Genomic DNA, 24,036 nt, shown 5'->3' on the forward strand with positions numbered 1-24,036 from the left:
CACTCATTTAAAGGGATGATTGAAAAGCAGACAGAGAATCTTAATTTATTCATTAAAAGGAGACTTTGAAGGGTTTCCACAGGGCGGTGCTGTGAGCTGCTTCTATTAGTGTGTCCCTGGAAATAAGTTTTTCTTCTTAAAATTGAAATCTATTGCTGTGAACCCTATGAGCTGTTCCGTTTTTGACAATAATTTCATACCAATTTATTATTCCAAGAGAACTTGGTCCCCCAAAGACTAGGATTTAAGAGGCTGCCATGAGAGGTTTTATCTGCACGCTAAGTGCCGGGGAGTAAGGCCGGGGGTGTGGCTGCAGAGGCCCCTGGCTGTGCACAGACCTCAGCAGCCCCTTTCTCCCTCCGTGGCAGAGTGGCCCAGGGCTGCTGTCACAAATCACCACAAACTGGGCGGCTTAAAGCAGCAGAAATGGGTTTTCTCCCAGTCTGGAGGCTAGATGTTCGAGGTCACGGTGTCGGCGGGCCAGGCTCCCTCTGAAGGTCTGGAGAGGAGACTTCCTGCCTCTTGCAGCTTCGGTTTCCGCATCGCTCCAGACTCTGCCTCCGTCTTCATGTGGCTTCTGTGTCTCTGGTTCTCGAGCCCACCCTGCTCCAGGAGGACCTCATCCCGGTCCTTAACATTGTCAGGGGCCCTGTCTCCACTTAAGGCCACAGTCTGAGGTTCCGAGTGGATGTGAATTTTGGGGGTCAGGGGACGCGGTTCAACCTACAACACCCACCTCCCCTCACTCCCCACCACCCCCGTCTCAGACTACGGGACGAGGCAGGTAGCCGAGATGGGCAGGGGAAAGCCCTGAATTGGGACTTGGGTGACCTGGGCTCGAGGCTCCGCCACCAGTGAGCCAGGTGGCCTCAGGATTGCCACAACCCCTCTGGGCCTCCCTGGCCCTTCTGTCAGGCAGGTTGGCTTGTTTTGGGGGAAGCAGATGGACTAAGTCTCCAAATGAATCGATGGGCAGTAGCCACACAGGCCCTCGACTTCCAGGATCTGAGGCGTGTTATCAGCGCCCGAACCTGCCATGGGCACGGAAGGGTCGGGTCGGGTCGGCCCTCACGCGGGGCTGCAGTCCTGGGGGTGGTCATCTCAAGGCCCTCCCGGCTGACCCGTCCCCCATCTGTAGCTCTTAGCGGTTCCTGCACTTGTACCCCCTTCCATCCTCCAGACTAAAACCGTCCCATTGCCACCCCCGCCGGCCATCCCTGCCAGCAGCTTTCCCTCTGGCCTGACCCTCTGGGGCCGACACCATCTCCCAGCCGTGGTCTCAGCCTAAGAATCCCACTCCCCATCCCAGGGACCCACTTACCATGTCCAGCCAGCTCGCTGACCCCTACACTGCTGTCACCCCATTGGCCTGACTCTGGGACCAGGGAGCGTCTGGCCATCACCTCTGCTCAGCCCGCCCGCACCCCCATCCAGTGAAGGGGCTCACCCTCCTCCCACCCAGTGAAGCAAATCCCCTGCTGCAGATCCAGGTGACTGAACATCCCAGTTCGCCTGGAAATGAGGGGTTTGCAGGGCTGCAGTACTTCCGGTGCTAGAACTAGGGAGGTCCTGGGAAACCTGGACCACTTGGTCCCTGCAGTGACCCACACCACCCTGATCCTCTCCCAGCCCTCTCAGAGCCCTGGCCTCTGTCGCCAACACATCCTGAGGGGGTGAGCGGGAGGCCCTGAGGACTGGCCACAGCCTGGCTTCTGGGGACACGCCTGATGCAGAAAGTCCTCCACACTGCGGGGGCCCCTGGCTGGCCCTCCGCGGGCCCCATGGACAGCCCGGTCCAGCTGCTCTGCGGCAGAGATTCCCCTGGGCCTTAGAGAAGTTACAGCTGCATGAATGCCGAGACCCCAGCGGAGAAAACAGCTTCCTTCCTGTTCATAGAGGACGGCTGTAAATAATGAGAAGAAAAAGGGGGCGTAAATAATTAAAGCTGCCCAGAGTGAGTGGGTCTTGAACCGTCTGCCTGATTTAAAAACTAATTACTTGGAGAGTTGGCGCTGCCAGGAGCTGCTGCAGGCTGCCCACAAGGCCTCCTCCCCCTCCGCCCCTCCCCCCTCCTCCCCCGCCCCCTCCTCCTCTTCCTCCCCCTCCTGCTCGGTTAGCAGGAGCACCTGCATCAGGCTCAGCAGTCAGTCCTGGCACACGGAGAACTGCCGTGGCCTCTCCATCCGCCTGATCCGTCACCTCATCAGAGTCCATCCCACGAAGAAATACGAATCCGCTGAAGGAAACAGACTTGCGGAGTGGCCATGTGGGAGGGGTGCGGAGGACACCGCCCAGGTGGAGCTGAGTTGGGCGGGGACCCTCAGGAAAGCCCAGGGGCAGCTTTCCAGGGTGGGTACCATTCAGAATCAGGATTCAGCCCAGCATCTACATCCCACCAGGGGCCCCACAAAGGGGCCTGGGGATGCAGACGCCAAGTGGCATCCTTGTCCTTGTCCTGGCTGCCCTCCTGGCCGGGCATCTCAGAGCTTCTTACCCTCAGGATGTCCTTGCCCAGAACGGTGGTTGCCAGGGGCTGGGGGAGCGGGCATTTAACGGGGACAGAACTTCAGTTTGGGAAGAGAGAGTTCAGGAGGTGGATGGTGGTGATGGATACACAATAGTGCAAACGTAATTAATGCCACTGAACTGTACGCTTTAAGATGGCTAAAATGGATAGTTTGCCACAATTAAAAAAAACGTGTCAGGAAAGTCGGTGTCTCAGCCCTGCCGGGCCTGTTCCAGGCCCGGCTCACAGCGGCTGATGTGGCTCCAGGTGTGCGCCTCCGAGCTACGGCAGGGGGTGGGGGAGAACGGGGGCGGGGGGTGGGGGAGACGGGGGCGGGGGCGGGGAGCCCAGCCAGGCTGCCAGACGCAGCAAACAGAAATGCAAGACGCCCAGTTAAACCTGAATCTCAGACAAGTCACAAACGATTTTTTTTAAGCTTAAGTATGTCCCAAATATTGCACAGGGCTTACTAATAGGAAAATATTATTCATTGTGAATGTGAAGTTCAACGTTAGCTGAGGGTCTGTGTCTTACCCGGCAAGCCAAGCTTCGGCGTTAGTTCTGGGGAAGCCGAGCGTTCTGGCCGGGGGGAGAGGAGGCCTGGGGTGTGATGTGACCCGGGGTTCCTTCCGGGACGCCGGGCAGCTGATTTGGCCTCTTGTGACTATAAAGTCGCAGATGTGCAGGAAGCACATTGTGTGTTGGGGGGGTAAGGTGTGGGGGGGCGGTCAGTCTTATCCTAAGCTGTATCTAATGTTGGTTTTTTTTTCCTTTTTCAGTTTTACTAGGTAGAATTATTAGTTTGACATCACATACACATTATATTGCATGTAAATACATCTGTACAGTGTACTGCACTTTTTTTTAGTTTACATATATGTACTGATCATTGTTTCTAAGAACAGTTTAGAGCTTTAGCTTTTTAAACTTATATGGTTATCAAAAGAATAAAGCCAAGCAGAAAACAAGAATCAACAGAATGCGGTAATCCAGTCATAAAGGACAGTCAGGTGTGCTCACACACAGTCAAGAAATCAGTCATCCAAGTTATAAATAGTAAGTGGTTCATTTGCATCCTTATTACTATTATTTGTTAGATTCCTCATATAAATGATGTCCTATGGCATTTTTCTTTCTCTTTCTTGTCTGCTTCACTTAGAATGACAAGCCTCAGGTCCATCCATGTTGCTGCAAATGGCATTATTTTATTCTTTTTTATGGCTGAGTAGCATTCTGTTGTATAAATACACCACAACTTCTTTATTCAGTTGTCTGTTGATGGACTTTTGGGTTGTTTCCATGTCATGGCCCTTGTAAATAGTGCTGCTATGAACATTGGGGTGCATGTGTCTTCTTGAATTTTATTTTTCTTTGGATATATGTCCAGGAATATGATTCCTAGATCATATGGTAAGTCTATTTTCACTTTTGACGGAACCTCCATACTGTCCTCCATAGTGGCTGCACCAGTCTACACTCCCACCAGCAGTGTAGGAGGGCTCCCTTTTCTCCACACCCTCTCCAGCATCTATCATTTGTAGACTTTTGAATGATGGCCATTCTGGCTGGTGTAAGGTGATGCCTCATTGTAGTTTTGATCTGCATTTCTCTGACAATTAGCGATGCTGAGCATTTTTTCATGTGCCTATTGGCCATTTGTGTATCTTCATTGGAGAATTGCTTGTTTAGGTCTTCTGCCCATTTTTGGATTGGGTTGCTTGTTTATTTGATATTAAGGTATACGAGCTGTTTGTGTATTTTGGAAATTAGTCCCTTATCAGTCACATCATTTGCAAATATTTTCTCCCATTCTGTAGGTTGCCTTTTCATTTTGTTGATGGTATCCTTCGCTGTGCAAAAGCTTTTAAGTTTAATTAGATCCTATTTGTTTATTTTTGCTTTTATTTCCATTACTTAATGTTGGGCTTTAACATAAAATGTAACTCCCAAATCTGATTATAAAACACAAGAGAACTGGAAAACAGTATGAAGTTTCCTTAAAAAAACTGAAAATAGAGTTATCATATGATCTAGCAATCCCACTCCTGGGCATATATACAGAAAAGACAAAAGCTCTCGTTCAAAAAGATACATGCACCCCAGTGTTCATAGCAGCACTATTTACAATAGCCATGACATGGAAACAACCCAAATGTCCATCAACAGATGACTGGATAAAGAAGATGTGGTATGTTCATACTGTGGAATACTATTCAGCCATAAAAAGAATGAAATAATGCCATTTGCAGCAACGTGGATGGACTTAGAGATGATCATACTAAGTGACGTAAGTCAGACAGAGAAAGGCAAATACTATATGATATCACTTATATGTGGAATCTAAAAAATAGTACAAATAAACCTATTTACAAAACAGAAACAGACTCACAGACATAGAAAACAAACTTCTGGTTACCAACGGGGAAAGGAGCGGGCCAGGAGGGATAAATTGGGAGTATGGAATTATCAGGTGCACAATACTATATATAAAATAGTCAAACAATCAGGATTTTCTGTATAGCACAGGGAACTATATCCAACATCTTATAATAAATTATAATGGAAAAGAACAGGAAAAAAGAATATAGATATTTACATATATATGTATAACGGAATCACTTTGTTGTACATGAGACTAAAGTATAAAGCAACATACTTCAATTTAAAAAAAAAGGGAGAGAACTAAGCTGCCCAGTGGGAGATGGAGACAAGGGCCCAGCCCCACCCTGCCTGGCACTCCCCGACTCCCGGCACTCCTCCTCACCCCCCGCACTCCCTCCCCAGCGCTCCCCCCTCCCCGGCACTCCCTCATCCCTCCCCACCTTGAAAGCTCTAGGAGAGGAGCCTTGCTTCTCCGGCTTCTGGTGGCTTCTTGTGTGGGTTGTGGCTGCCTCACTTCGTTCTCCACATCTGTCTTCACACAGCCGTCTTCCTAGTGTGTCCCTCCACTTCTCATAAGAACACCTGCCATCGCATTTAGGGCCCCCTAATCCAGTGTGACCTCCTCTTGACTCAGCTAAGTGCAGCTGCCATGACTCTATTTTCAGATAAGGTCACGTTTGGAGATTTGGTGGATGTGAATCTGGGGGACACTGGCCAACTACATTCACTGTTGGCCCCAAGACTCCTGCACCAGAACAGAAGACCCACGAGGACACAAACCTGCTGGACCCATGAAAATGTCATAGGATTTAAGGTGGTCAAGAAGGCCACTCCCTTAGGACCTAGGACGGCCTGGAGGGGCCAACCTTCAGGTGCTGGTCTTGAGAAGCAGGTGTGGGCCCAGGGGGCGGGTCTGGGCTCCACTCAGCAGCCCCTCATGGAAACCCGTGACCTGAACCTCTTTCCTGGCCACCTCCAGCACGTGACCTGCTTCCTTGCATGTAATTTTTTATTTACACCAGATATCATGTGTTACAAAACAACAGTAGTATAAGGGGGGAGGGTATATAGTTCAATGGTTGAGTGTGTACCTAGCAGGCATGAGGTCCTGGGTTCAATCCCCAGTACCTCTGTTAAAAAAGAAAAAAGGTAAATCAACCTAATTATCTCCTGCACCAAACAAGACAAAAACCCAGCAGCATGTAGAATAAATCTATTCCACGCCGCTCCCGGAAAAGAACGCGCTCTCATGTGCAGTTGAGCTGCATCTGGGCTGGACTAAGCTTTAGTGCGATGCCCTTCCCCACTCACCTCAATGATTTGCAGGTGGGATCAGGTCTTTCCTTTAAGCGCTGGGAGGCAGGCTACTGAGGTCTCAGTGAATGCTGTAGGTAGGTGGTACACGCCTGTGTGGACCTGGTGTGTCCGGGGGCCCTGAGGACGGGAACACAGCGTGTGTGGGGGGTGAGTGCTAACGACTGGGGGACCATCAATGCACAGAGATGCGTGGAAATTCTCGGGAGGAGAGACCTACTCCTTGAAATGAGATGTTACACCTGGGAACAGTAAAGACAATGAGGGAAAGCTGGTCTGATACAGGGCATTTTCTGCCTGAATCCAGGACCTTCAAAGACCCTGGAAAAACGCTCAGCGTTTCCAAATCAGTTGGCTACAGGCCACGTAGTTGAAAAACCCTAACACCCCAGTTCCGTCTGCAAACCCCAGCTCAGGCTGTGCAGTTCCCCCCTCCCCGCCCCCCAGGAACTCGTCATCAGAGAACAGAAGCATCACCGGTCCTGGTCCATTCCTGCATCCCAGCCTCCCCTGTAGCAGGGCTGCCATTAGCCCTGCTCGGCTCCCTGCCAGACTTCCCACCGAGCTTTTTGGCTTTTGTCAGCTCGAGGCAGCCCTTGAAAACTGTGGAAGCCGAGAGGGGGTGTGTGTCTAATAAAGTTGGAGCGCTGTAATTTAGCAATTACTGTAACCCACACTTGTAATTTAGGGAGTTTTCTCGTAATTCTTCTTTGTGCTCTCTCTTTGAAAAAGTACTGGCTTTCATCATTTTCCCTTTCATGCTCCGATGTCTGGTATCTGCCACCCCCGCCCCCCGTCAGCGACAGAGCTCACAAAAGGGTGCCAGTCGGGTTTGTGCCGCTTTTGGCGGGGTCACAAAGGTTAATTGAATGTTCGGCAGCTCCCAAAGGAAACTGAGCTTGCTCCTGGCAGCCGTGGGCACCTCCAAAGCCCTGAATTCACCTGGTTTGATCATCGGTGTGGACCGAAGCCTGCCGAAAGGTAGTTAATCTACACACCTTCTCGGTTCTGTTACTAAGCCGATCTCTCTACTGCTCCCACAAGTGTGCCTCTGTCTTCATTCATGCAATTAGCTGTTTGTTTATTTAAGAAATATTTTGGGGGGAATCTCTGTGCACTGTGGCCCTAAAGTCATAGTAGACGGGATTTTTTCATTTTCTTCTAGAGAAGCCTCTATTTGGATTTAAGTCATTGAGAACTCGGAGACAGACTTCTTCATCACTCAAGCATCATTTTGTTTTGTTTTAATTTTTAGGGGGGAGATAACTAGGTTTACTTATTTACTTATTTTTGGAGGAGGTACTGGGGACTGAAGCCAGGACCTTGTGTGTGCCGAGCCTGCTCTCTACCACCTGAGCAACACCCTCCCCAACAGTAGAGGGGAGCTTGCTGTCTGGCGAAGACGACGGATGAGTGTTTATGAGTCCGGATGGAGCTGGCACCCCAGGAGGGCTGGGCAGCAGAGAGGCCGTGGCACTGAAATCAGATGTTTGTGGATGGAAAGGGGGTGGAGGGATAAAGCAGGGGAGGCGGCAGCCCTCAGTTGAGGGGGTGGGGAGCCTTAGGACCTGGAGGCATGAAGCAGCACAGATTGGTCAAAGACAGGTAAGGAATTCCACGGAGGTGGATTGGAGAGCTGGCAGCTGGCAGGTGAGGGGGTAGAAGATGGGCAGGGACCACTCTGTGGACAGCCTCGAGGGCTCGTGACACATCTGGGAAGAACCTGTGTTGTGTGCTGTGTACTTCTTGGTTCTGCAGCAATCAACTTAGAAAACATTTTTAAAAAATAGTAAAATAGTCTATCTAGTCTCAGTGAGGAGGGCTGCCCTTTTCCTGGAAACGCGCACAAGGGAAGCGCTGGGGAGCCACCAGGGGAGGTTTCCAGGTGGGTGACAGACGCCCTGCTTGGAACCAGACTGCAAAACTTTTGCCACTTGCATTGCCGCAAGCCATGTCACCTTCAGCAGCATTCTTGACCACAGGGGTTTGCACTGGTGTGCAAATGTTTCAGGAGCATAAGTTCCAGATAGTGAGCTAACTGGGCCAAAGGGCACGCATTTTTAATTTGGATATACATTGCCAAGTTATCCTCCACAACGGTGCACCGATGTATATGCCAAAGATGGAGAGGACAGTTCATCATCCTGTATTCCTGCTGTCCTGCGAGTCCTCATTTAAAGAGTGACTTGCCAGACCGGAGGGCAGACAGTGGTATTTTGACATCGGGGATTTACTCTGCAGCGCGATGTAAACAGCCCTTGGGCCCCAAATGTCAGTAACGCTGAGGCTGAGACGCTGTTTAGTCTGAAGGTCTTCCCTGAGCGTTCCTTATAGGGAAGGTCTGTTATCAATGAAGTTTTGCAGTTTTGTTTCTTTGGGAATGTGTTTATGTGGCCTTCTGTTTTGAAGTGGAGTTTTCCTTGGATGTATAATTGTTGGTTGACAGATTTTCTTTCTTTCTTTCAGCACTTTGAACAGAACAGCCCTCTGCCTCTGGCCTTCATTGTTTCTGAAGAGAAGTCAGTTGTAAACACGCTGTTTGTTATTCCCCTGAAGGCAGCAAATTAGCTTTGCTGTGTTTCTTTTGCTGCTTGCAAGATTTTCCCCTCGGCGTTTGCTCAGCTCTGATGCTGTGTCTGGTGTAGGTTCCTCTGTGTTTGTCCTGCTGGCACTTTGTTGAGCATCTTGAATGTGGAGGTTCATACAGCCTTAAAACATCAAATTTGGGAATATAATTTCTCCTGCCCCTGTGTTTCTCTTCTCTTCCTCCTGGGGATCCTGTCCCACGCGCATCGCTTTCCTTGATGTCATCTTGGAAGTTGCGGGAGCCCTGTTCGCTTTTCTCCTATACTTTTTTTCTTTCTGGTCTCCAGGTGGAGCCACTGTTGAGTTATTGGGTTCTTCTTCTACCTCAAGTCTGCTGTTAAGCCCATTGTGTGGATTTTTCATTTTGGTTATTTTATCTTAAACATTTTTTTATTTAATTGAAGCACAGTCAGTCTACAAGATTGTGTCAGTTCCTGGTGCCCAGCATCATGTTTCAGTCACACATGGGCACACATATATTCGTTTCCATATTCTTCTTCATTACACGTTACTCCAAGATACTGAATGTAATTCCCTGCGCTCTACAGTAGAAACTTGCTGTTTATCTATTTTATATGTATTTTATCTTCAGTGGCTAGAACAATAGTTCCCATTTCTCTATTAAACTGTCTATCTGTTGAGTCATCATCATGTTTCCCTTAAGTCTTTGAACACAGTTTCCTTTAGTTTTTTTCCCTTCCTGCATTCAGTTTAAAAAGAGTGATAAAATATACGTAACATACAATTTGTCATTTTAACAGTTTCTAAATCCTTTAGTTCTTTGAACAGATTGATAATTGCTGCCTGGAAGCTAAATCCAACACCATGGCACAGAGCTCATCCCCATCGACTGCTTTATTTCCCTAAACATGCTCACACGTCCCTGTTTGTTTGCATACTTTTGGGCCCAAACTGGACACTTACATTAATATATTGCAGTGACTCTGGATTCTGTTTGTTTTTCCGAGGTGTTTTTGTTTGTTTGCTTGCTCGTTTTTCACTTGCCTGCAGGTGTCTGTTCCCCCTGTGGTGTGTGGTTGCTGATGTCTGTGTGCAAATTTTTGACGTTTCAGCCCCCCTTTCTCAGGGTCACCCCCGAGTCTGCCCTGCTTACTGGGCAGCCAATGATTTTGACAGTTTGTACCCAGACACCTGGAGCCCTAAGCCTCTTCCCTCTTGAGTGGACTCCAAGCCCAGTCTTCCTTGGCTCATCCTCTATGCTGGCCTCCCTCAGGTCTCCCTCATGCACCTGGTTCCCCGTTCAGCCCGGTATTATGGGAAACTGATTTCAGAGCTACCAAGCTCTCTCATTTCCAGGCTCTCCCTAGTAAATTTCCAACTGGTTTGCTCATTGTCCCAGCTCAGGACGCAGCCTTGAGCTTGCAAAACTCTGGGCTTCCGCCTTGTCCCTAGTCAGTTCCCCACCACCACCCGATACCACCGGACTGCCAACCTCACCGGGGGAGGGCGGGAGCACCCCCAGCTGAGACAACCACGGACCTTGCTTTTCTCACCTGAAGTTCTAGCAATTTTCCAAGAACCGGCGCCTCTCAGCTGGGTATTTCAAGTCAGAAGGCATGGAATGCGGGAGGCAGGTGCTTGTAGGATTAGTAGAAGGTGGAAGCAGTCGAGATGAAAGGGCACCATTAGCTACAAGGTTGTGCACCGCAGCTGTGGTCCAGAGGTCCTGACATCACCTCTGCTTCCCACGTGTGGCACTGGAGACCAGGCAGGGAAAGGTGAGCTCAGGAGCCTGGAGACTCACCCATAAACCTCCACCACCGCAGAAAAGAGTTAGAACCAAATATTGCACAAGAGCATCTGTTGGCAGACCCTAAATCATGTCTGGTATCCTATAAAATCAAGATGGCCTGGGAAACGTGCCTTTGAACATTCCAGCTCCCCCGACACAAAGCGGTGGAAACATGCTGAGTGAGAACACCCAGCACCAACATGGAGAAACAACCTCCCCCGGTCTTGGGGGAGATTAACAGGATCTCCGTCAGCTCCAGACCTGTCTTGAACGTCCCCAGGTCCGCAGCCCAGGCGAAGTAAGGGAGATAGCTTGTGAACAGTCACTCAGTATCTGACATTTCACCGTCTGGGCTTCAGAATCTTGGTTAAATCTGGCAGAAAGAATCTGTCTTCATCTGTTTGGGTTGCTTTGATAAAAATACCGTAGGCCTGGTGGCTTTTAAACAATAGATGTTTATTTCTCCCAGTTCTGGAGGCTGCAAGTCCATGACCAAGAAGCCTGTAGATTTGGTGCCTGGAGAGAGCCTGCTGCCTGGTGCGGAGAAGGCGCCCTCACTGGGCAGAAGGGGCTGGGGAGGTCTCGGGGTCCTTCTATAAGAACATTCATCCCATTTGTGAAGGCTCCACCCTCATGACTTGGCGCCACCTCCCAACCCCAAGACCCCACCTCCCAACCCAAGACCCGACCTCCCAACCCCACCATACTGGGCGTTGGAATTTAACAAATGAATCTGGGGCACACAGACGCTCCATCTATAGCAGATCCCTAATTAATAAAGGGAAGACTTTGCAGCTAAGCATGTTGGACTCTAAAATCTGACCAATGTTCACATCGAGGAGAGGAATATCCAAGGGCGCTTCCTGGAGGAGGCGGGGGGTGGGGAGGATGACTCCCTCCCATGTGCCCTGCCCTCCCTCTTTCCTCCTTGGCTCCGCCTGGTGACTTAGGGGTTTCTGGCTGCAGCCACAGGCCTGTTCCAGTGCATGTTGTGTTAGGGCGAGGGTCCCTGCCAGCTGGGAGCCTCCCCTGCACGTCAAAGCTGGACTTGCTGCAGGCTTTCCCCTGCCCTGAACTCGTCCTGCTGCCTCCTTGCTGCCTCACCTTTCAGGTGGACCTAATTCAGACGGACCTAGCCCCATGCCTTTGGAGAGGGTGGTCTCTAGGCCTGACCCCTGGTTCCTTCTCTGCACCTGCCGCGTCTCTCTCCATTTGGCCTAGATCCCTCCGGCGGGACCCCTGAGGGTCTGCTCAGCTCCCTGGGGCAAGTCCCCTGAAGGTGGAGGTGCTGAGCACCCCGGGCCTGTCCCATTCAAGTTGGAAGCACTGGCGGGGTTGGCAGGGGTGGCGGGGGGCTGCCAGTATCCCAGAAACACCTGGGAAGTAGCCGCTGACATCTGAGCTGTTTGAGGCTCGGGCTACAGGGTCCCCAACCTGATTTTCAAGTTCAATCTTACATTTCTCCTTATAAGTGCCATTTGTGTGTGTGGGGGGGCAGTTTCTATGTCCCCCACCCCTGGGGGGTCTTCGAGTTGGAGAGGGAAGTTAAAGAGGCCCTGCAAAATGTTCTGGGGTCCAGACGGCCTCTAGCCAGATTGTTCTAAGTCGCTTTAGAGGAGCAAGGAAGACTCTCCTTGCTTGAGCCTGGCAGGGCCCAGGGCTGGGAGCAGCCGCTTTAGAACATATGAAATGGATCTCAACCCGGTGCTTGCGGTGAGGGAAGATGGCGCCCCTTCCTCCACGTAGATGCCACACCCGGTGCCCCCGCGTTGCTCAGCTGCGACGTTGCCACAAGCTTTAAACCCTGCGGAGCTGCGTCTGCTGCCGGCAGACGAGCCTCCACGTTGTGGAGGGAGAAACAAGGAGACCTTGGTTCACACTGCATCCCCTCCCCCAGGCTGCCGGGCGTCACCGCCCCCCGCCCCCCGCCCCGCCCGTCTCCCCCGTGCAGGTTCATGTAATTAATTAATATCGCGTTCATCAGAGCTTAATTCGTGTTCTTGTAATATACGAGGATTAAGAACAAATCCTACCAAGAGAGCAGGAGGGGCTCCGGCTTTCTGTCGGAGCGACGTTAATGAGCCCCCTCGATAATCCGGCCTCACTTCCGGACCGTTTACGCCGCCAGTGCGCCCGCCCCTGCCTCCGGGCCGGTGGCCACGCGGGGACCCTCCCCGGGGACGCCGGCAGCCAGCGTGGTTCCCCGGGAGGGGCGCGCGGCGTGGCGGGGGCGCAGCTGCCTCTGGCGGGGCTGACCCGAGGCTGGGGCCGCCCTGCACAACACGCGGAGCAGGCTTGGCGCCTTGCTCCCCACCTCCCTGTGCCAAGTGTTTTTTTAACCACCGTTTTTACCTTCCCCTGCAGCCTGAGGGCGCCTCCTTGCCAACCACCCTGTAGAATACTGGAAAAGGAGAGGTGGCCCCGTCAGGGTGCAGGTTCTGCTCTTTGACTGGAGGCGACTGAGACCAGCAGACCAGCGTGGTGGGAGCTGGGCTGCCAAGGGTGTTTCTGGACAGGGAGTCCCACCTGTGTGCCCAGGGGGCAGCATCTGGGCACCGGAGCATCACCTCTCGCGATCCTTCTTTGCTTGGAGCCTGGACCATGCACACACGTGGGTGTGTGCACGGTCTTGGGGGCAACCCGAGGGGCCAGTTAAATAGGAGCTCTTGTTTTGACCAAGCCTTTCCCTGATATCCTCCAAGAGAAGCCCCTCTGTCCTGTGAGTGGTCCCTGGGGCCCTTGCCCCCATTTTAGAACAAAGAATGGCTATTCTGGGAAGAGAACAAAAATTGGGGTGGGGAGCACCCTGAGTGACATTGGCCAGGCAGCATGTCCCGTGGGCACCCAAGAGGCAGGTGGGCTGGGCTGCGGCGTAGTGCCCTGGGGGTCAGGGATGGGGGAAGGCAACTCCAGGGCCCTGTGGTTTCCCGCCTCTGCTCCTCTCTGGGGTCCACTGCGGCCAGAGAGGATTTTCTCTTCTTCCCCTACTTTCCACCCCCCGGCGCCTCTCACTTCCCGCCCCTCTGCTTTTTAACTTCTTCCTTCCTGCAGAACTTCTTGCATTAATGCCCTGGCCTCCGGGTCGCCTGCCAGCCAAGGCACTGAGTTCAGCCACCACTGTCACCTGGAGGTGCCATCTTCTGTGTGTGTCCTTCCAGGCAAGGTGGGAGGGACCTGAAACCCTCCTGGGTATTCGGGGCTGGCACCTCTCCTTCCTCCGTCCACTCAGTGCCTGTGAGCTCTTGTTTCTCCCCTCCCTCTGCCCCTTCATCTCACTGCCCTCTTTCCCCACAACTTCCCAGGGGGTGGGGGCACTGAGAGAGAGAGGGGATGGGGCAGAGTGACCATTGCTGGGAAGGGAGCCCTCCCACCCTGCAGTAGCAGCTGCCAGAAGGCCGAGAACCTGGGCCTCTGTGGGGGTCAGGGACAGTGGTTAGCTGAGAAGCCCTCTGGAATGCCAGCCTGCACAACAGCAGAGGGCACTTGGGAGTGGCCATGGGGCGCACAGAGGCTGGAGGGCACATCACTGCCTTGGTGCAGAGTCTGAAACGCACACGTGGCAGCGATGACAGTAACAACGAAATAAATTCAGTGACAAAGATATAGAAAATGGGGACATGGGCTGCACACACCAGTGTGGGCCCCTGTGGACTGGGGGCTCGGAGGTGCTGCAGTGACGCAGTTTCCTGCGCAGCTGGTCCCTCCTTTTCTGTCTGCAGCCTGGAAGGGATGGGCCGGCCAGAAAATGAGGGTCCTCCCCCCTCCCAGCCACACCACCCCACTTGCCCCGATTTTAGTCACGTTTTGTTCTAAAGTGGGGGTGGGGGCCCCCAGGGACCGTGCCCTTCACGGCAATTGTCCCGCTGGCCTTTGGAGAGCCAGGAGGAGCGTGCTGCAGGGGCCGCCTGCCGGGCATCATTAGGGGGCTGTCCGTCTCTGTCCACCATGGGCGCGGGGTTGCTGGAGGCGAGGGTGACAGACGAGGAAGATGTTTTCAGGAGAGCTGGTGATTTGACCTGACACATGTCAGAGGGGCACTGGCCTCCTGCCTGCATCCCCCCGGGGAAAAGCCTCCACTGCTCCCGGAGCGGGAGGACGGCTGCTAACGAGGGGTGCTCCTGGCCATCTCGTCGGGCGTCTGCAGTCGACCCTGGAAACCACCTGCTTGCCTCTCTTACCAGGATAGTCCTCAAGTCTGGGACTTTCTGGACTGTTCCTTCTGCCTTTGAGGCATTTATTGTATTTATTATTATTTAAAAATCACCCCTGACTTATTTATCCTTAAAGAATCAGGTCTTTCCAGCAGAGCTCTCGGAACTGTGCTGGACACCGTCCCCAGAAACCCTTCCTCCCTGGACAACGTGTGTTTGCAGAAGGAATCTGTGACCAGCTGAGTTCTGTTCCCCCCAAATTTGTGTATTAAAGTTGTAACCCCCCAGGACCTCAGATGTGGCTGCACTTGGAGAGAGAGTCTTTAAAGAGGTGATTCTGTTAAATGAGGTCATTAGGTTAAATCCCAAATCAGTAGGACTGGTGTCCTGATAAAAAGGGAGAGATTGGGACGCAGACACACACGGGGGGACGACCACGCAGAGACACGAGGAGAAGAGGTGGCCGTCAGCAAGCCCAGGAGAAGCGACCCCGAGGGCACCTTGACCTTGGACATCCAGGCTCCAGATCGTGAGACCATGAATTTCTGCTGTTTGAACCACTCACGGCAGCTGAACTGACTCGTACAAAAATCTGTTGGGAAAATGAATCCAAAATGTATTTCTGAAAGTGCATCCCAGGTCCCTGAAAGCCTCCGCTCTGACAGGAGGGGAAGCACTTCCGAACATGGCCGGGAGGCGCCCTGATGCTCAGGCGCAGTTTCCACGCTCCGCGTCCCTGACCAACCCGCTCCTCCTAAACAACGCCTCCTTAACACGTGCTCTTTTGCAAAGGTATTTACCCAACGATCAACATTTAAATAGATTTTTAAAAATCAATTATGACTCTGCCCACCTGTTGGGGGGTGGGGTGGTTTTGCTCACGTGTCTCCAGTTGGTTGGATAAATAATCAGCTCTTCAGCCAGCCCCCTGCTCTAATCATCGTATGCACCGTTAGGATTGTATCATGTGGCTCTCAGTTTTCCCTCCTAGTGGGGAGGAAGTTATTCCAAGAAAAGACAGGGATGCACTTGATAGAGGAATGACCTGTTTCCCGCCCGCCCCTCCCCCACTGAGCGGTGTGATTTTCTGAAATCCCAGGGGGCAGGTGTAAGCGTCAGGAATCCATAGATGCCCCTCCTCCTGCAGCTTTTCGTGTCTTTGACCCATTTCCCGACGGGGCCTCCCGGTGTGGGGACTGGGGGGTGCGGTCCTGCCATCTCACTGGAGAGGGAACGAACGGGGCCTGCGTGGGCCCTGGGCAGCCGGTGCTGAGTTCTGCCCCCAGGGTTTTCAGAATCTCGTGATCTCAGTGGGTCCTCAACCTCCACCTCCCTCCTTTGCTCACGGAGGAGTCTGTGATGGTGCCGCATCCTGAGATGCCCTTACTTTCCTTCCAATTTCCAAAGTCCTTGGAATCCTGTGCCCTGACCTCTTACCCTAGACTCCAGAGCTCCTGAGAGCTGGGGGAGCGGGTCCCACGATCTCCTCCATCAGTGTGCGCTGTAGGCAATGAAAGAGGCTTTATTTTGCCCATTTTACAGATGGGGAAGGAGAGGCAGAGAAGTTCAGTAACGAGGCCCCGGTCAGGCGCTGGGGATTTTTCTATCTCATATATTGCCTGGTGTTCTTCCCCAAAATTCCACACTGGAAATTTTGGGACACGAAGCCATCTAACAATGGGGTCTAGGGAGGTACAAGGGCTGTAGCTGTAAGGAAATGTTCAGTCCAATTCTACCCACCAAGTATGTCAGAGATGGTGGTTTTCACTAAGTAAGCGTATCTCTAAGGCATCTTGGAAGGATGAAGTCCTTAACGTGCTTTAGGTGACTAAGGTCACACACACAGCCGCCCTGAGGGAGTGCCCTCCTACTTTGCAGCTTGCTTGCTGAGCTGGGGGGGGGGGCACAGGTGAGGTGCTGTCAGTCCTTGTTACCTGGGCTTTCTCAGGCAGAGTGAGTGTGGTATGAACCAGGAATGCTAAAGTCAAAGGAAATAGAGGGGGAAAAATTCCCTAATAGCAAAAGCCGGCAGGAAGAATACTCCAAACCTTTACTTCTTAATGAGACCTTTTCAGGTAAAAGAGAAAAACTCAAATTGGAATCTTAAATTCAAACCAGCTTGGGGCCTGGGGGAATCTGACTGAAGGCTTCCTGAGACAGTCTGGAAAGTCTAATGAGGTGAGTGTGTCCTAGTGTCTGGCCCAGACCCAAGGGGGTCAGGAAAGGTGGCCGGGAGCACGCTGGGCTGGGAGCCGCCCACCCAGCACCCATGGGCGGGCTTCGCAGGCAGCGTCTCGGAGGCCTGGGGGCGAGTCCCTCACTGACCCTCACAGCGGCCAGGTGTCCCCGAGGACCTCCGAGGACTTTCTCAAACATTCCCAAAGTCACTCAACACCGCTAGTCACTAGGGAAGTACAAATTAAAATGCAAGTGTGATCTCATTTCTCACCTGCTAGGATGGCTTGTTATTTACAAAACGGAGAATGGCAAGTGCGGGGAGGGATGTGGAGCGGCCAGAGGCTCGTGCGCGGCTGGTGGGAAAGCAAAACGCGCGGCCGCTGTGGGAATCGGTCTGGTGGTTTCTCAAAAGGTCAAGCCTAGAATTACCATGTGCTCCAGCACCTCCACTCCTGGGTACAGGCCCCAAAGAATTAAAAGCAGTGACTCGAATAGATACTCGTACACCCACGTTCACAGCAGCACCGTTCACAACAGCCAGCGGGGAGATGCAACCCCGGTGTCCGCCGGCAGATGACTGGGAGGCGAAACGCGGCCCGTCCGCACGAGGGAACGCTACTCACACACAAAAGCATGTACAACCAGGATGGACCTTGAAAGCACTAGGCTAAGCGAAAAAAGCGAGACACGGAGGACAAATATTGTATGATTTCACTCACACGAGGTGCCTAGAGGAGCCAAATTCACAGAGAGAGAAAGGAGCCTAGAGGTTCCCCGGGGCCAGCGGGGGAGGAGGGAGCTTTTGTTGAGCAGGGACGGAGCTTCATTTGGGATAAGGAGCATTTTAGGTAGTGGTGATGGCTACACAGCATTGTGAGTGTATTTAATGCCTACGAATTGCATTTTATGAATGGTTAAAATGATAAACATTGTTATTTATATCTTACCACATCTTCAAAAAAAAAAGGGGAGGAAACCCAGGTCAGTTGCCGCCGCCCTGCCCCTCTCCCCGGCTCTGCGCCAGGCAGCCAGGAAGGCAGCACCCAGAGGGCCGAGGTCCGCAAGGTGCCCTTGGTCTCAGTGGGAAGGGAGGAGATGTCCTCGCCGAGGGGTGCTGCTCACCTGCCCCGCGGAGTGGGAGACGATGAGGCTGAGTGGGGGGCATGTGGCACTTGGGGTGTGCGGTCCAGGCGTGGGGGTGGCAGCCTCTCAGAAGCCCACCTTCGGTTTCTCTCACAGCCTGTGGCGGGGGGGTCTGAACAAGGAGTCCTTTCTGCTGTGTCTTTCCATTAGCCACTTGAGGGGAACATGTAATTTGTAATAAATCTGTATTACGGTGGAAGTTCAACTGCTCCAGTGGCTATAAAAATTAATTCCTTATCCTAAACATTATTATATGGCTTTTAAAATGAATTGACTTGTGGTTGGGTTCCTGGTTCGAGCCATTATGAGTAATTAGTGTAATCAAACAACATTCCTGTTCTGCCTCCCCTCTGACCTCCAGCCCCGCGCTGGCCTCGCCGCCCGGGCTTGTCGAGAACCAGATTCCATTCAGTGTTCGGACCTGGGGACGGGATGGGACGGGTTGGCACTGCCCGCTGACTTCGACGGCTAAGAAAGAGGTTTGCTTTCTAGTCCCGAAGGGTCCATTTTGCTCACTGTTTTTCCCTTTTTCTTTCAAAGCACTGTGTGTTCTTCTGGCTAGCAGGATAAGTTTCCTCTGGAGGGAAGCGGAGAGAATTCAAGAAGTCCAGGAAACTTGGATGAGGCAAATTTACATCTTTAGTTCCAGGAAACTTCCGAAATCGAGCATTTCCTTCAAGTATAAACGGAATCAGCACACTCCCGCGGTGTTCAGAGCCACTTCTGCACTATATTGAAATTGTTGCAAGTGTCTCAAAATATTCTTAACACTCGTCAGTGCTGAGAAATTGTGGTTTTAAACCAGCCACGGGGCTTTATTGAATGCATCAGTGAAGTAGCACATCCCAGTGATCACTGTTATGATTCAATGCATTTTATTTTGTGCATCTAAATGGACCCCTAGGTTTCACTAGCTGTCAGAGGGGTCCATGAGAGAGCCATGATTAAGAACTACTGGTGTATGCTGGAGCCCGTGTGCACATCTGAGGTCACGTCGCGTCGGGGCTGGAACCCCACTCTCCCACGGCACGGCTGCCCGAGCTGTGCTCTGATCACGCACTTTGAAATGGGAATGATAGCTGTCACTCGGGGTGACTGGAGTGATTGAAAGCGCCAGTACTGGTGAGGACCGTAACACAGCCCCAGGCACTCCATCACCCTCTTTAGATGGTCATCTCAGCTAATCCTCCTGCAACCCACTGCATTTAGCCCTAGAATTACTCCCATCTTATGGATGGGGAAATTGATGTCTATTTTAGCTTGGAAGTGGCAGAACAGGGATGGAAAGCCAGACCATTGGACAGCTGGTCCCTCGCGCTGCACTATACTTCCTTCTGAAAAAAGTCAAGCATCCTGGGTCAGTGGAGGTGGTCATCGTCTGCAGAAGGCCAGGCTCTAGTTTCTGGGCTCCTGGAGCCCTTATCTGACCTTGGGTCCTACCTAGGTGCTCACAAGCATGTGCTAATGATTCCTTACAATGACACACGATTGTGTACGTCTGTGGTTGGGTGACGAGTGGCTGGCCTCATCCCAGGCCACTGCGCTGTATTTTCTGCCCTCTCACTGTCCTGGTTTCTCAGTAGTTCTCGGCCAAGCTGTAGGATTTGAAGCCTTGTCTCTTTCTCCATGGACTTGCCTGTCAAGGGGCATTAGTTTGAGAAGAAAGGGAAATAAAGGCTCGATGTGAATTTAAGGTAAAAATCTCCAGGCTCTGAAGAGAGTGGTTGTGACAGCCACCGTGGGCCTCAGGGACCCCGATGGAGATGTTCCCACAGGTCCTGCTCTGTGGTGCTGACCGCGGCCAAGGAAGTACCTGCTGGGACCAACTAGAATCCCTCCTTCTGGACTGGGTTCATCTGCATAAACTCTGGGCCCCCAGGAAAAATTTCCAGAAGGCTTCCTCTTCTTTGCAAAATGAAAAAGGTTCTTTTTCCTTCTTCAGCTGTCAGTCCACGCAAGCTTTTGCTTCACGGTCGGTCCTGTCACTTGGCTGCACTCCCGCGGGTTCTGTCCTCTCCCCAACACACCTCAACTCATAATTATTTATGTTTCCTCCCAGACTCCAGCACCAAGGACAGGGACTTGCATGAGGTTGTCGCCATTGTCCAGTCAGTGCCTAGTGCATAGTAGGTGTTATTTGTTTAAGGAAAAAGTGAATTTCCTTACGGGACACCCATCTGCCCCTTTGTGAGCCAGAGAGCTCTGCAAAGGCCACTCTTGGGCCACTCAGTAGAAGGCCGTTTGGTAGTTTCTTTATCTCTTACCGTGGTTTAGTTTCTCTGCTAGTTTCTGGGCCTGCCCCTTAAGGAGCTTACAGCTGGGCTGGGGAGATAAGATGTAAGTCCATGGAAAGATTATTTTTATTTTTGGAAAGTTGAACATTTTAAGCCAGCATCCCATGAGGCTGTGGGGTTAGGCTGGAGGCAGAACATGCTTATCCAATTTGGAATTGCTGAAGAGTTCCAGAAAAGGCCTACTTCTCCATGCTTTTTTTTTTCCCCCTTTCTTTTTAATATTCTGCAGAGATTCTGTGATGCTGAGGTTAGGCCTGGGAGAAAAGCAAGTGTCGAAATGTCAAGTGATGTGTCGGAGAGAGCGAGTGGGAAGTCTCAAGATAACGCCAGAGGGGCTGGGGCTGTCTGGGGGTCTGGCTAAGCATTTGGTAGCACACAACTTGTGATAAGCTGTGTGCACATCCTGTCTCTGAGCTGACGGTGCATCCAGCTGCTGGACTTCATGGTATAAAAGGGCACACAGATACATGTTCTTAGGGGCTACTGTTGTCCTGGAGCTTGGCAGAAGGTGATGGAATTTCTAACAAGGAGAAGACAGCTCCCAAAGCTGGAGGGTCATGAAGACAGCGCCCCCATGGTGAGGAGAACGCAGGTTGCCAGTGTGGGAACTTAACGCCAGCTCATGCGTGTGTTCCCAGCACTTTTCCCTGGGAATCTGAAGCAGAAGGAGCCGGGGCAATTGCGCCGAGTGGCCATGGGGTGGCAGTGTGGAACTAAATCCCTGATCGTGTTCAGGCGATAAATGGCTGTCTTGAGTTAGATGCTTCTGGAAGTCAGGCAAGCTGAGAGCTGGGGCAGGAGCTGGGAGGGTTCTCCCTTAATTTAATCGACCCGTGCACTGAGCTGAGACCGTGACTGGCATCCTCTCAGGCTGGGTAGCTCCCCTTGTACAGAGGCTCTGGGGCGCTTATTCTGGGCTGGGAACACGCTGATAAAAAGTTAATTTCTATTTGCTGTTGCTCAGTAATTGGATGAACATGAAAGCAATTAAATATTAAAACACACAAACAAATAACTAAGTCACTGTAATTAGCCAAAGTTTGATCACTGTCATATTTATTTAAGAAGAGGTGATATGTCTCAGCAGGTGACATTTTAAATACCCCGGGCCTCTCTGGTGTTGTCTTTGGAGAATGCTGAATAATGTACAGAGAATTTAATTAAACCCTGTTGTAAATCAGCTATGATGACAGGGAAATGACAGCCACATGTTGAAACGAGAATTAGTCCACAGCAAGGGATATTAATTAACTCCTTTTCTGAAGGCCTTTGGCACAGAGTGGTGTTAAAGAAAAAAAAAAAAAAAGGCAGCAGCAGCCAGCGCTGTGACACAGGGAGGGGGCTGTGCCTGCTATTTCTGCAATCATCATTATTATTTATGGCTGGAATTTCTTCAGTGACCAAAGTGCAGCTAATAATCACTGTGCCACACAATGAAATTAAACCATTCTTTCCCCAGGAGCCGCGAGATACAGGTGGAGGCTAGCGGCAGGAAAGGGTGCGGGGGAGCGAGAGCCCCTTTGGAAAGCAGGAGCACGCGTATAATTCTGCTCCGGTTTGGACTCAGGGAGAACATACTGAGAGGTGTTGGACGTGGATGCACAGATTGCCGAGCTGGGAGAAACCATGGAAACCCACTAACTTCACCCCGCTCACCTCACCAAAGAGGCTCAGGGAGATGCAAAGATTTGCCCAAGTTCACGGGCTTATGGGGCAGAGCCGGAGTGCGCCGTGACCCCACGTCCCAGTTCCCAGTTGTGGATTTTCCATGAACTGCCTCCCCCGGGTTTTTAAATGCAAACTGCAGAGGCCGGGGATGTGGTGCGATGGGAGGGATGCTGCTGTGAAGGGCGGGGCAACAGCAATGCCGCGTTCATTCCCGAGGCTGAGGCTATCTGTACGAATGGGAGCCAATGTCTCCACACCCGTGAGGCCGGCGTGAGTTCTCTCACCCGGTCTCTGCTGGCCTTGCACCTGGTGACGAGGTTGGGCTTGAGGAGTGGCTTCAGTCATTCTTCGCCCAACTGTGAATACAAACATGTGGCAAACAGGATGCGTCTTGCCCGGTCCCTCTGTGGGGAAGGAGACCCCATCCATCAGGAAAGAACTGGAATCTTTACCGAGGGCAGGGTCCAGTGAGACCACCTGTGCGCTCATCCCAAGGCCTGGCAACTACTATCATCTTACGGAAGCCACATCGCTCACTCCCGTGGTGAATGGGAACAGGGTCAGGGAAGGTGCACTTTCCTTCCACCAGGAATTACAGTCACAACAACGTGTATCTAGGTGTGTGGACACTATGTCTGTGCATGGAGTCCTGGGCACTTGCTCCAAGAACCATCAGCCAAAGCAGCCACACATGGACCACACAGACTGCCACCCTATTGGCTCCCTGGTTTGGTGACAGACAACTGTATCAGCGGTCAAGAGCTCCGAAGGGTGGGGCATCAGTTTCAGTGGAGACGGTCGCAGATGGTCCTGCCTGCCTCCTCTACAGGTGGATGTATGGCTTCTTGAACGTCCTAGAACATCTCCCCGAGGGTCCCGCAGGATGAGACTCCGGCCACAGAGAGGCTGTCAGACAGTCTCCATAAGCCTTACCAGGGTCAGAAGCGGTTGCCTGGTGTTTCAGAGACGCGGCTGTCCTGGCTTCCATGTTGCAGGTGTGTCTGTGCCTGAGTGTGTCCCCACCGGCCCTCAGGGGGACAGTGGCTTGGGAGCAGACGGGGAGGTTATGCTGAGAGCTTTCTTGGCGGAGGCTGAGAGCGTCCGTGTGAGAGGAGGAGCACTCGCGCCCCGTTGGTGTAGCTGGATGATGCTATCAGGAAGGTCAGGGACTTAACAGAAGCTTAGCTTAATCCCCGGGGCCCCCGCAGGCCTGTGTCAGAGTCACCGACCCAGAGGCCGGGGCCTTTGTCTTGTGGTGGGGAGCCTCTCTCATCCGAGGCCCTCCAGGGCCTTAGACATAAGGCAGTAACGTTTTTGCCGCTTCCACACCAAGTCTGATTGGCAGGCGGAATGAGAGGCTCACGTTACTGTCTTCACCCTACGCCGTGTTTCCCGGTCCAGAGCTCGGCGGCTCTGCGACCTTGGGTGAAGCCTTGCTGGGCATGGACAGGCTGCGGGGAGGGGAGCAGGGGAAGGACCAGAAGCTGAGGAGACGGTCCAGCTCGGTGTTCCTATCTGGTGACCCGCAGAGCTCTGTCACGGAGTGCCAATAGTTATGCCGACAAAAGGGATTCTGGGGTCACAGGTGTGTAGCCACAAACCTGCACAATGCCACATACTATAAGCCTTTCTTAGGAAATTCCCCATGCGCATTAGCCGAGTAAAGGCTCTGAGCAGTCCTGCAGCGTGGAGTGCTGCGAACTTGACTGCAGTGAGTCACGTTTAAATGGTCGCCGAAGCAGCCCCGCCGGTTTTGCTGTTGTTCACGGTACCTTGTGATGAGCAGGATGATGGTCTTCCGAAGGTGTCCGCATCCTAGTCCCCAGAACCTGGGGATGTGTCCCTTCACATGGCCAAAGGGACTTTGCAGACGTGATCAAGTTAAGGACCCGGAGATGGGGAGATCATTTGGATTTTCCTGCCACCCAATCAATTTTTTTTTAACAGTTTTGCGAGGGATGGAGGTAATTATCTTTATTTATTTTATTTTTTAGAGAAGGCCCTGGAGATTGAACCCGGAACCTCATGCATGCTAGGCATGCACTCTATCACTGAGCTACA

The 24,036-nt window shown here is 52.1% G+C and overlaps 1 long non-coding RNA gene across 3 annotated transcripts; it reads right to left on the bottom strand.

The window, feature by feature from the left end:
- Positions 1 to 22: 22 nt before the first annotated feature.
- On the bottom strand, positions 23 to 13,768 carry LOC140686216 (uncharacterized). Of its 3 annotated transcripts, none has more exons than XR_012059873.1 (5): positions 12,575 to 13,768; positions 6,200 to 6,322; positions 5,329 to 5,470; positions 2,127 to 2,236; positions 23 to 1,903 (listed from the first exon to the last, which is right to left on the bottom strand). It is a non-coding gene; the product is annotated as an uncharacterized lncRNA (long non-coding RNA). The 3 variants fall into 3 exon arrangements; XR_012059871.1 differs by lacking the exon at positions 12,575 to 13,768 and adding an exon at positions 10,303 to 11,372; XR_012059872.1 differs by lacking the exons at positions 5,329 to 5,470; positions 12,575 to 13,768 and adding an exon at positions 10,303 to 11,368.
- Between the last annotated feature and the right edge of the window lie 10,268 nt (positions 13,769 to 24,036).

This window comes from Vicugna pacos, chromosome 16 (genome assembly GCF_048564905.1).
Source record: "Vicugna pacos chromosome 16, VicPac4, whole genome shotgun sequence".
Lineage (NCBI taxonomy): Eukaryota > Metazoa > Chordata > Mammalia > Artiodactyla > Camelidae > Vicugna > Vicugna pacos.